A 12,915-nucleotide genomic window follows, 5' to 3' on the forward strand; every position below is an offset into this window, starting at 1 on the left:
TGGTTTTGAAATGCTTGCTCATTTGTTGAATTGCAATTATATGTTGGTATATGCGTTAGAAAGTCTCCCTCAGCCTCAGTATCTCTATCATTGCCCCCAGCTTGCAGCATAATATAGGGGAACCTTATGTTTCTTTAGATATCTGGGAGTCCCCTCTGTGAGTTAGGGTCACAGCTAGGGCCCCAAACTGACAAGTGAGCTATGAGCAATACTCAAAGTGAGTGCTCCTCATAGCCCATTAAATGCAGCAAATGTAAAATATATCTTGCCCCCCCCCACCCCCCCCACATGTCACTGTCCCCTTGTGGCAAATTGAATTGCTCGTCCTCAAGGTTCGCGCAGGCCAGATGTGTAAAGGCCTCTTCTTCCCTGTAGTCCATCAGATGCTGCTTACTGTATTCACCCATTCTTTTATAATTTAAATAGCCTGACGTTAAGCCCACCCATCACCTAAAATTCAATCAATTTGGAGTCACAGAGATGACATGAACAAATCAGAACATGTGATAGCCTATATAATGCTAATTTGTGCCCTTATTCAAGGTCCTATTATGGGTTCTGCCTTGATGCATGTTTAATATTCTGATATTAAACCTATATTGACCTTGGCTTGTATTTGACTTCATGTATTTCTGGTATCCTGACCAGACTTGTTTATTCGTATTCTGTATTTCTATAATCTTTATCTTCATTAAAGGGATGCTACAGTGCTAGGAAAACAAACACAGTCACTTACTTGAATCCAATGGCGATGTTCCTCAGCACTGGGTCAGACTCCGCCTATGCTCCTCCCTGCCAAAGTCAGCCAGTGTGCATTAGACCTCCCCATAGGAAAGATTAGATGCTTGAGGTCCTCATGCAGAGCGTGAGGATGCCCAGCGTCAGATACTGGACCAAAGGTCCATTTCAATTCAGGAAGCCCTCTAATTCCTGTCTAGTAGACAGCCCCTGTGGGCAGACTTAGAGCTGCAATGTAAAAGGGACACAGCACCCAGATGACTTCAATTAGCTCAACGGGTCTGGGTGCCTACAGAGTCCCTTTAACATTAAATCCAGCCACTGTAAGGCCCAGTATATATTATATTATATTATATATTATATTTTGCAAAGTTTTAGCTTCTAAACTGTAATTCACTCCTTACAGTATTTGTTTTTGTAACTTATATAAATTTGTTAAAATTCTGGACATATTGGGCATTTTAACAATCAGGACCAATTATTAAATCTATTTTGAGTTATTATTGATATTATTATTATTATTATTATTGGAGTTAGTTTTCTTTAGTTGTACTTGGTGTGTAGAAATTATTAAATGTAAAATATAGGGTGTCAAAAGAAAGCACCTTTTCTCTCTATCCTTGCTCCTACATAAGGAAGATACTTTCTAAACCTCCTTATATGTCACTTAGTGTTGTATCTGTAACATGTTGCAGTATGCCTGCTGACAGTGTCTTGAGTAATAGGGCATTTGCCAGTTAGGCTTAATGAGTAGTTGAATTTAGATTCAAACAGATCATTAACCCTTAATAATAAAGAGTTGGGAAAAATCTCATTGTGCATGCCATCTGTCAAGATAGTTTAAAATGTGCTTCTATCTAGTTATTGGAGCATATTGAACATAACAAGGACTGATGCAAGGATTTTTAGATACACAGGCAAAGATGCATTTTGCTCCCTCCCCTACATGCTTCTTCACCTGTGTGCCTTTTTAACACCCTGTTTTAATTTCTGACCACCTTTTGTGTTCCTTATCCACTCTTCTGAATATCTTACCCCCTTTAGTGTATCTTATCCCAGTTTTGTGTGTCTTAAACACCCCTTTAGTGTATCTCATCACCAATTTGTGTGTCTAACACTCCTTGTGTGAATCTTACTCCCCTTTTGTGTGTCTCTTACTTTCTCCTCAGGCTATTTGCGTGTCTCTTACTTTCCCCTAGCCCATTTGTGTGACTCTTTCTACCCTAGCCCTTTGGAGTGTTTCTTACTCTCCCCAGCCCTGCGGTGTGTCTCTTTCTCATCGACTAGCCTCTTTGTGTCTCTTTCTCTTCACGAGTCCTTCTGTGTGACTCATTTGCCCCAGCCGCTTTCACGTGTCACTTGCTTCCCGCAGCCTCTTTGTGTGTCTCGCCCCAAGCCCATTTAAGTGTCTCCCCCTACACCTTTGTGTGTCTTTTAAGTTTCCCCTCTTCCCTCCTGACATGTCTTTTTACCTTCCTGTTGAAGGGTGGTTGGGCGGACTTTGCTCTTCTGTCTGTTCTTTATCTTTACAGGGAACCCAATTATGTTCCAAATGTAAACAATACATAGTAAGGATGCCAGTGACCACTATAATTACAATTAATCATGGTTCTACTTCCACCTGTGCTCACAAAAAGTACAGATTAAAAAATTGTAGAACTTCACACTAGAAAGATATACAAGTTACCTTTATTAAATCCTTACAACATAAATATCAAAACATAAATAAACCAAAATAATGCATTCAAAAAAACAAAAGAATTAAGAAACAGGTAATCAAAAATTGCAAAAAACAAAAAACAAAATACAAAACAAAAATGTAGCTGACAATCCTGTGTAATAAATACTAACTTTACGTTACAGGGAAAATGCATTGCTTTCTCCATTTGTTTGACTCTACATATGTTCCTAATCATTCAATGTATGCCTATATTATAATCTTGCATTTTGGTCATTTCGTGTGGCTGTTGCACTTAGTCTAGTACAGGGGTTCTCAACCCAGTCCTCAGGACCCCCTACCAGTCCAGGATTTGGGGATTACCTGGGCGTGTCTAAGGTGTTTAGAAAAGGGAATAAAAACACCTTTGACTCTAAATCCCTAAACCCTGTACTGGTAGGGGGTCCTTGAGGACAAGGTTGAGAACCCCTGGTCTAGTAGAAGAAGTCTTTTTATTGAACACTGCATAATAAAAAGTATATAAAACCATATATTTCATATAATCTCTGCTTTCTGTATTGACTTTTTCACAGAGTTTAAGCCACACATAATCAAAATTAATTCCTTAAATTAAAAACAATTTGTTTGTGATAGCTGTCCAATCTCATTCAATATATATATTATAACAATAATTCCATAAGGCTCTATTTTCCCACGAAAAGCAGCACATTTTAATGTACCTTTTTTAGCCAATGGCCTTGACTTCTGCTGTCTCTCTTTAAGAGTATCCTGAGACAGGATTTGATGCTACCATTGTCCTTCAGTGCCGTTCTTATCGTTTTCTCCAACCTTGCTTGTTCACATTGTGGCTTTTATATATTGGCATCTTTTCTTAGACCTTTACTGGTAGCCTTGTCTCCAGCACAACATATTTTTAAGTTCCAGTTTTCCATTTTTTTGTATTTTTCTGTTTTAGGCAATGTATTTCTATGTTTTTTTTATGTATTAATATTCATTTTCTTTAGATGTTTTTTTCCCATCTAATATGTTTGCTGTCTTGCAGTTCTGACTAGGTTCAAAGTGACGTTTGATTAATTCCTTCTAAGGTCATGGCTTTGAACAAGGAACATGCTTAACTGTCTAGTAATATTTCTTTGGGCAATTTATATCAAGTTTGTCTCTTACTCCTGGAAAATAGAAGAAGGCTATCCTCATCACTGCATGTTTCTGGTCGACATCTAGTTTATATATTCATTACTACTTCTTGCTGTTTCAGGCCTACTGTTTTGATGTTTGTTCTATTTGCTTTCTGCTTCCTATTTTTTGTTTGGCAGCTTTGCTATTAGCATATTCTGGTAATGTTGTCACATTCAACTAGATAAAAATCAAATTTACATCTGTTTTACATCATGTGGCACCACATTTAAAGGAGTCTTTGCAGATTAGCAAGGAGACACACACACACACACACACACACGTTTTTTCATTTTCTTGAAATGCATATTATTTTTAAGAAAGTATGCCTTTATGCATATTGTCCAAACAAAGATGCTATTTAATAATTTTAGCAATAGAACTAAAATCTATAATGTAGTTAGTATAAACATCGATACCACTGATTCCCTTTCCCATGTAATAAATTATATTTTGAAATGCAGTGGGACAATGAAGGCCTTTACTATCTTGACCAAACATCACGATACATACATCAATTGACAGTGAATGCATGTTTTAGGCAGAGAAGATTATATTGCTTCTACAGGCATCGCTCTATACAAGACGTTAATCAGTGGCTATGGATGGACTATTACAGATATGAGACTTTAAAGAATGATGAAGTACATACACTTAGCAGCCACAACATTAAAACCACTGACAGGTGAAGTTAATGACATTGATTTTATTGTTACAATGGCACCTGTCGAGTGGTGGGATATCTTTAACAGCAAGTGAGCATTGAGTCCTTGCAATTAATATGTTGGAGGCAGGAAAAATGGATAAGCATAAAGAGATGTGTGACTTTGACATAGGCCAAATAGTTATGGCTAGATGACTGGGTCAGTGTATCTCCATAATGTCAAGTCTAGTGGGGTATTCCAGGTATGCAGTGGTTAGTACCTACCAAAAGTGGTGCAAAAAATACAGCTGGTGAACTGGGCATCAGGGTCTTGGTTGCCCTAGGCTCATTGATGCACTGTTTTGGTCACATAGAATAGCTACTGTAGCTCAAATTTCTGAAAAACATAATGCTGACCATAATAGAAAGGTGTCAGAACACAAAGGGCATTGCAGTTTGCTGCATAGCTATGCTATGCAGTTTGCTGCATAGCTGCAGACTGATTAGAGTGCCCATGATGACCCACTGAAGAAAGGACCTTCAACGGAGATGTGAACATCAGAACTGGGCTATAATGCGCACACTGCCACACTACAAAATTGTTCAGAAATGGTTTGAGGAAAATTAAGAATAGTTCAAGGTACCCATCCAAATACCCCAGAACTCAATCAGCTTGAACATCTGTGAGATGTGCTGGATCACCATGGTGTCCCCACCTTACAACTTGCAGGACTTAAAGGATCGGTTGCTAAGGTCTTGTATACCAGAGGTTTTGTGGAATCCATGCCTCAACTCATCAGGGTTGTTTTGGCAGGATGAGGGGACTTACACAATATTAGGTAGCTGGTTTTAATTTTTTGGCTGATCAGTGTATAGTTTCCTCTGTGTCCTGGGAGGATCCAAGATCTCAAGCTGTGCATTATGGGAAGGGGCACTGTGAAAGCAACCACATGCCTGGATAGTTTCCAGTGGCCTCTGCTGAATTTCTCCATTCATGATTCATTCAGCAGTTGTATGGTATGGTTAATAGATGCTCATTCATATTAAAATACATTGTTTGTGCCTCAGTAATGCTTGTGAGAATGCAGTAATCAAATAAAGTAGACTCTAGTACTATATTACTGAGGTACTTTAATTTTAGAAGGACACTACACAACTTAATGTAGTTGTGCTGATGTCTGTAGCCTGTCCCTGCAGGCTCTTTATATATGTTTAAATTGCTGCCTAGTCACTCAGATGACCACTAGAGGTGCTTCCTAGTCCAGTTTTGCACAGTGTGCAGCACTGACATTCAGTATCTCCACGCTCTGTATGGTGGCACTGAATGCTCCCCATAGAGATGCATTGATTCAATGCATCTCTGTGAGGAAATACTGATTGGAGCACCACAGTATTTTGCAGCGCATGCACCATAACCTCTCAATGCTTTCCTAAGGAAAAGTGTTAGTTTGGCTGAGAACATCAAGATTGATGTTCTCAGCCATTGAGACAGTTCCAGATGGAGTCAGCCGCAGCAAGAGCGAAAAGGTAAGTTTAAACCTTTACTCTCCAAAGAGTGGGGGGCACACACCTAAACATCAATTACAGCACCATTGTGTCTAGTGCCTAGTCTTTTTGCAATCCAACAATAAGTGGCAAATACAAACAGAATCTATAAATTGGTGAGAGCACACTAAAATAAATTAAATATTACCACATACAAAGCAAAGAGCAATCCTGTAATACAAAAGAAGACATGAAAAAACATAAGGTAATAAAGTTTAAATAAGTAAAAAAAAAAACAGTGGATAATTGGTCTCACTCAGAAATAAGGTGGATTTTTAATATAGATACTCTTACACCGCAAGTTTGAAATGCTGATTTTGAAATTAGTTCTTATATATAATATTAACCTATTCTTTTTCTTCTTTTTTCCTTTGATTCTTTGAAATAATTGTAAAGCTTAAAGTTTTTTGTTATGGCTTTCAATGTTTTTAAATAAATTATTCTTTTTTTAAATAGATATGTATTTGTTTATTAGTATATTTTTGAGACATATTAATTTTCTCCTTATGATTAGCTAAGATGTTCTCCTGTCTCCACTGTTTGTTCCCTTCTATTTAATGCATTTTTTTACATATTCAAGTATTCTTTTTAAATACATAATTTTAATTAAGCTCCATTTCTACCCATGTATTAAAAACCATTTTTTTAATGTAGTTATAGTAATGTATCGATTTGTTATAAGGCTTTGATCGATATGCATGTAATGTGGGTGTTTATTTTAATGAGACATTTTTTTTCTGTATTGCCCTATATATGCATTGTGGTGCCATTTTATTTGTGGGCATGCCCGTTACACGGACTGATAGAACATTTTTGGGACATTCACGTCATGACGCTAGTATACCAATATCGTCCTGACAGCATAGGTGAGGAACGCGGAAGTAGAATGGACGAACAGGACGTCAGGACGCCAGGACGCAAGGATGCATCGTGAAGTACGTCCTGATATTGAAAGAGGAAGGTGGAGAAGCTTGACATCGGCAGGAAAAGCATGCCAATATTGGGTGTATTTAAAGACGGAGAAGCCCAGAATGGAAAGACACTTTTGAAAAAGTCAACAGTCGAAACGTTTCAAGTGTATTTTTGGTGAACTCTTTATTTAAATGTTTAATTTGCTGTGCCCTTAATAAATTTTTTATCTACATCCTGCATCCTGGATTTTATCATAGAGAACAAGAAAGCTACAACAATCTATCCAGAGATCACCTTTACATTTCCATTCAAAGTTCTTAGTCTGAGACAGTTTATTTAAGGGGCTCAAAAGCATGTAAGTGAGACCAATCATTCACTGTTTTTACTTATTGAAATTGTATTACCCTATGGTTTTTTTTTTCTGTCTTCTTTTGTATTACAGTATTACGCTTTGTATGTGGTAAAATGTAATTTATTTTAGTGTGCTTGCACCAATTTGTATATTCTGTTTGTATAGCACTTTTGTATGTGTGGTGTGGTGGAGTGACCCACACATTTGATAGTAGCACCATTATACATTGTGTTTTTACCAAATTCTCATTCACTATTGTTTTAAATAAGTGGCATATAGTCACTTTGACCAGGGTACTGATATCAGTAAAACACTGGCAAATTTCCTTAGCCAACAAGGGGTTAAATAAATATGTTGCATCTTTTTAAATGGATTATCAGAACAACGCACAAAAATAGGTGGGATTACTCCAGCATAGAATTGTTTTAAAATGATGTCCGGAAAGTAATCTGAATTTCTAGGGGATTAATCTGACCAAAAAAAAAAAAGGAAGAAAATTGAAAACTACTTGCATTAGAATACTGTATCAAGCAAAACACAAAACAATTTGACACTTAATTAGTATAACATTTATACAATGCACAGTTTTATTCTGTCGCATTAGAAAGCAAGCGTGTGAGACTTGGCATGAGGCCAGGCGTTTATTGAAGCAGAGTATTAGCCTCAGTGGTATAAATCATTTATATTTACAATAAAATATATAATCAAGAAAATCCTATGTATTTCTTAAAGTGACAATGCCAAATGAGGAGTTTTCATATTACTGTAGCAATCTGATTTAAAAGTTTTTACACTTGAATTCTTCTTGTAATAATGAGAGAAATATTACTTTACAGTGTAATCACATTTGAGAACAAGCAAGAGAAAAGCAAAGTAGCCTTGGATTCATGGTGTGGAGGAAATGATAATTCATTTTGATGTTTTTAATCTGCTCAGTGGAGCAAGTATAAATTCAAATAAACTTACCTTGCCTTAGAAAATGTTTCATATATATTTGACATCTCAGAATTTGGAAAACCTCCTAAAGAATTTGGATAAAATGAAAAATATACTGTAAAATAAATGGCTACAAGTAAGTTAACTTGTTCACTCTCAAGAGTTTTTGTTTTAAGACAAAATTGCACAGCCTTTATTTCACCTTTGGGCAACACATGAATATTGATGAATATTGTAAGGAGGGGCGGGGGGGTGGGGGGGGGGGGAGGCAATACATGTTTCTACATATTGCTGTTGGGATAAAGCCTTATAAAAAATTCATTGTCTAGTCAATTATTTGAGATAAATTATGTGGATAATGCACTAAAATGTAACAATAAAAAAAAAAAGTTATTCATATTTTACTATTTCACTTGGTGCACTGTTTGATGGGTCTGTCTACAACTCCAGGAAGAGGTTTTCCACACCAATCAGGAGCACCTCGTTCTGGTGAGTAGAGACTAATAGAAACACACATTTTCCTGTCCAGCAAAGGATTATGAGATAAGTATTTTCTCCATGTAAGACCTGGCATGAAACCTAAACGTGCAGACTATAACACAATAAATAGACAAGCCTTATGCTGGTCTTTAGAGTGGCCGGGCTAAGGGTAGAGTAGTCATAGAGAATGTTGAGGTCAAGGACAGGTCAGATATGGATAAATGATATAACGAACAAAGGTCAAAGGATTCCAGAGATCAAATTAATCAAGTAAATGGACCAAATCAGAAACCAAGAACAGGAGATGCAAGGAATGCACTCTTTGGCTACTAGAATCACAACAGGACAACATGGTGTGGGAGAGATAAGTATATATAGGCGGTAATTACTTACACTTGAATTGCATATGATTCGTTGGTGATAGAAAACTTCAATAGAATGATTTACATCATCTTTGTGAGCCAAATGTGGTTTGCAAATTTGCCAATTGGATCTGAATTCAGTCTGGCAAATTCTTAATATGGACCTGAATTTGGCTGCCCTTAAATGCGCTTGAGCATTCAGCATTGCAAAGAACACTGGGGAACACAGGTGAAAGGTAAGCAATCCTGACACCTGACAATTTGTATGAATTTAAATTGATAGCATTTGAACCCCTAGCAACACAATAAAAAAGAGAGTATCTCAACAGCTTGCCTTTCAGTTAGCCCCCGTTCAGATCTAAAAATAGTTTTTGTTCACTTGTGCCATTACAGAGAGCACGTATACCTTTTGCATATCAAATTATTCCACCCACAAGGGAAGTCCAGACCCAAAATGCTGGCAGGTTCCCACTGAGATACAGCAACCCTGGATGATCGTTTCAGCCTTCTTTGGGCCTCGTCAGAGGTGTAGCCGATACCCCTTTAGGAATCCATGTCCGGAATTCCCTTTAAGCTTAGGGAGAGCCTAAATAAATGCATTGTAACAAAAACAGAGAATATGAGAACTCTGAGAATGAGCAAAGCTTAAGAAATAGATATATATGATACATGGCGAGTGACTCATGAGAGTGAAAAAGACTATACATTTCAGTGCAGTATAACATGTACTCACGTATCGATAGGTTTTTGGTGGATGAGGCAACTTTGCATACTGTATTAAGATATGAAATATTGGACATCAATTGGTCTGACCGATAATGTTACATGTTTCCCTCTCGGTGACTCCAGACAGACCGTCAATTGGAAATCTGACTTAATTCCTGCTATTAAAGAGGTATTGACATTGGTGCTATGAGATTCACCTCAAATTGCCATCAAATGCAACAGAAGCATTAACTTACCACTGGGACATATGAGAGGATAATGTCAAACGAAAATACTCGTTATGATTAAATTTTTGCCTGATTGTAGTTTATGTGCCTCTCCTTTTACTCTTGTTCTGTTTGTATATGCAACTGTTTGTACACTATTTATCGCCAGTACGTGTAAAGTACTTTGACACCTTATTTGACACTATGTAGTGTTTTTCATAAAGTATATGTTATCAATTTTTTTAATGGATTGATATTTTTCCCCCTGTTTCTTTTAGTTTGTATGATTTATATGTTTTCTTTATTCCATATATTTCATTGTGTTATGATTTATTTCAATGATTATTATTGTTAAAAATGAAAATCTTTCAATAAAAAATATTTGACAATAATCCTCAATAACTTGCTCTTCGGTTAGTCCCTGCCCGGGGCTCAAAAATATTTTAGCATCAGCTGATCTGCAGACCACACATGTGGAGTCCACAGTTCAGCTCTCTCTTTGAGGAGGGCAGAGAGAACCTCTTATTGTGCATGTGGTGTGCACCTGCCATACACACAACAGAGACACAACAGAGACACAGCTGACACTTGCAGCCCAGAGCTATGTGTTCTTGGCTGCCTGATTGACCTATGTGATGGGCAATATTATAATAGCTGCACATTTTATAAATCACTGCTGCTATTACCCACTCTCAGACTTGAGAATGGCCTTGTGGTGCTCAAAGTATCATGCACTTTTAATGTGACTGACCCTTTAAATGTTTAATTAATTTGCTCTTTTTTATTAAGTTTAAAAGGCAATCAATAAGGTTTCCATTTTCTAGACAATACTTGAGGTATGAAATATCATGCAATCAGTCATAACGTGTATATCGCATACATCAGATGTGACAAAAATGTATAAAAATAGTTAAATATCCTGGAGTGACCAAGCTTTCAAATTACTTTCTCAAGCTGAATCATCACTGGTATGTGGCAATAAAATACATTAAAAAAGGAATTACACATCCTGGTCTATGATTCATTTTATTCCACAACACAATCTATAAATGTGATTGCCAAATCTGTTCTATTTAAATATGGTGTACTCACACGATAATCTCTATTATAATGTCTCTTGATTGTGTATGGTACTTGATTAAAAAGACATTGCCAGTCAAAACTCTTTTTCATAAAAAATGAAATTGTAAAATTGAATCTGCAGCCACATGTAATAACATAAATTTGTAAAGAACCAAACAAATAAATTAAGTATATAGTTAGGTCAAACTGAGTAAAAATTGCATATGTATAAATGATGCCTCTTACCGTCGCAAATGAGAGAATTATATAGGGATATAATAAAGGGATGGTATTTTGATGGGCCACATGATCAATTGCTTAAAGACAACAGAACTGCTATTTATGATTTAGAACAGATTAATAAGTGGGTTCAAGAGCACTTTATGACATTTTGAAATTGAGAAATCACATTGAGAGTACAGGAAGAGCTAAGTTCTCTTCTCCGTTACACGTATAGTAATTTGAAATGCCAGACTATTATCTTCAAGGACAGCTCCTTGTGGACCATCTCAAACAGTTTCAAACATTTTCCCCTTAGTGAAATAATGTATTTTTTTGCCCATATCTCCTTTCTTGAAAACTTCAGCTTTTCTTTACTAATTCTTTGTCGTTGCAAATTTAATGGCAAAAGTTTTCATGAATATATTGGACAGCTACAATGTGTCTTTATAGAACTTTACATTCTAACATTATAAATTGAAATACAAGTGATAATGTTCATAAGACAGCCAGTAAAAATATATATATATAATTTGGCATTCTACTATATCAGTTACATGTTGTGTGTTGTTTATACTGACATTTTATAACCAAATCCAATAATAATAATAAAAAAAAATATCCCTTATTTCAAATTGAATTCCCATGTGATGTGAATTGCTGCTATTCATTTCATATTAAAGTAAAAGTATAACTTTTGAGAATGAGAATGAGTATGCATTTTTAATGCTTAGTTGACTTTTGCAAATATGAAAAGTTTGGTTCACCTGTCTTGGGGGGGCGGGGAGGGATGGGCAGGAGTAGATTCGGATGAACTGATTTCCGTTCATGTTTTGTTTTGGGTTTGTCTGAATTTAATTTGCATATTTTCATTTAACATGAAATTTTAATGAACTGATTTCATTTTTTTAACCTCTCACTTTCTCTTCTATGGTTTCTTCCTCCAATCTCTTGACCTATGGTATTGGGGTACTATTTTAAATCCCCCTCAGGTCTTCTCACAAAATGCCATGAATAAGGGATTAAATTCATTCTGCATGATTAGTTCAGGAGAGATCTCCTGAACTAAGCATGGGCAATGAATATATGTTTAGCCCAAAATTTATTTTATGTCTATAATACGATTTTGCATCGTTTTACTTCACATTAAACATATGAGATATGCTGGTAGATATAAGAACGTGCTTAAGGGGACACTATAGTGACCAGAACAACTAAAGCTTATTGAATTTGTTCTAGTGAGTAGAATCAGTACCTTCAGGATTTTTGCTGTAAACACTGTCTTTTCAGAGAAAATGCAGTGTTTACATTACATCCTAGTAATAACTTCACTGGCCATTCCTCAGATAGCTGTTAGAGATCCTTCCTGGGTCATGGCTGCCTAAAATGTATCCAAACATTCAATATCTCCTCCCTCTGCATGCAGACACTGAACTTTCCTCATAGAGATTCATTGATTCAATTCATCTCTATGAGGAGATGCTGATTGGTCAGGGCTGTGTTTGAATCATGCTGGCTCTGCCCCTGATTTGCTTCTTTGTCAGTCTCAGCCAATCCTATGGGGAAGCATTGTGTTTGGATCAGGCTACCACTTCTGATAATGTCAGCAGACAGCTGTTTTTTTTTTCTAATGCAAACAGCATACAGATCTACAGCTTAAGGCTTGAATACAGTAAGATTTTGCTATATTTATGGAGGCATGAGGGGCCCAGGGGGGCTAGATGGTGGTTTTAACACTGTAGGGTCAGGAATACATGTTTGTGTTCCTGACCCTATAGTGATCCTTTAACTCAAAGGGCAGCAAAAGTAGCACAGAAAACTATGCATAATCTTCTACATAAAAACATTAACTTTGGGCTGAAGAGGTTTTCTTTTGGCATGCT

The sequence above is a fragment of the Pelobates fuscus genome, chromosome 2, assembly GCF_036172605.1.
Source record: "Pelobates fuscus isolate aPelFus1 chromosome 2, aPelFus1.pri, whole genome shotgun sequence".
NCBI classification, from domain to species: domain Eukaryota; kingdom Metazoa; phylum Chordata; class Amphibia; order Anura; family Pelobatidae; genus Pelobates; species Pelobates fuscus.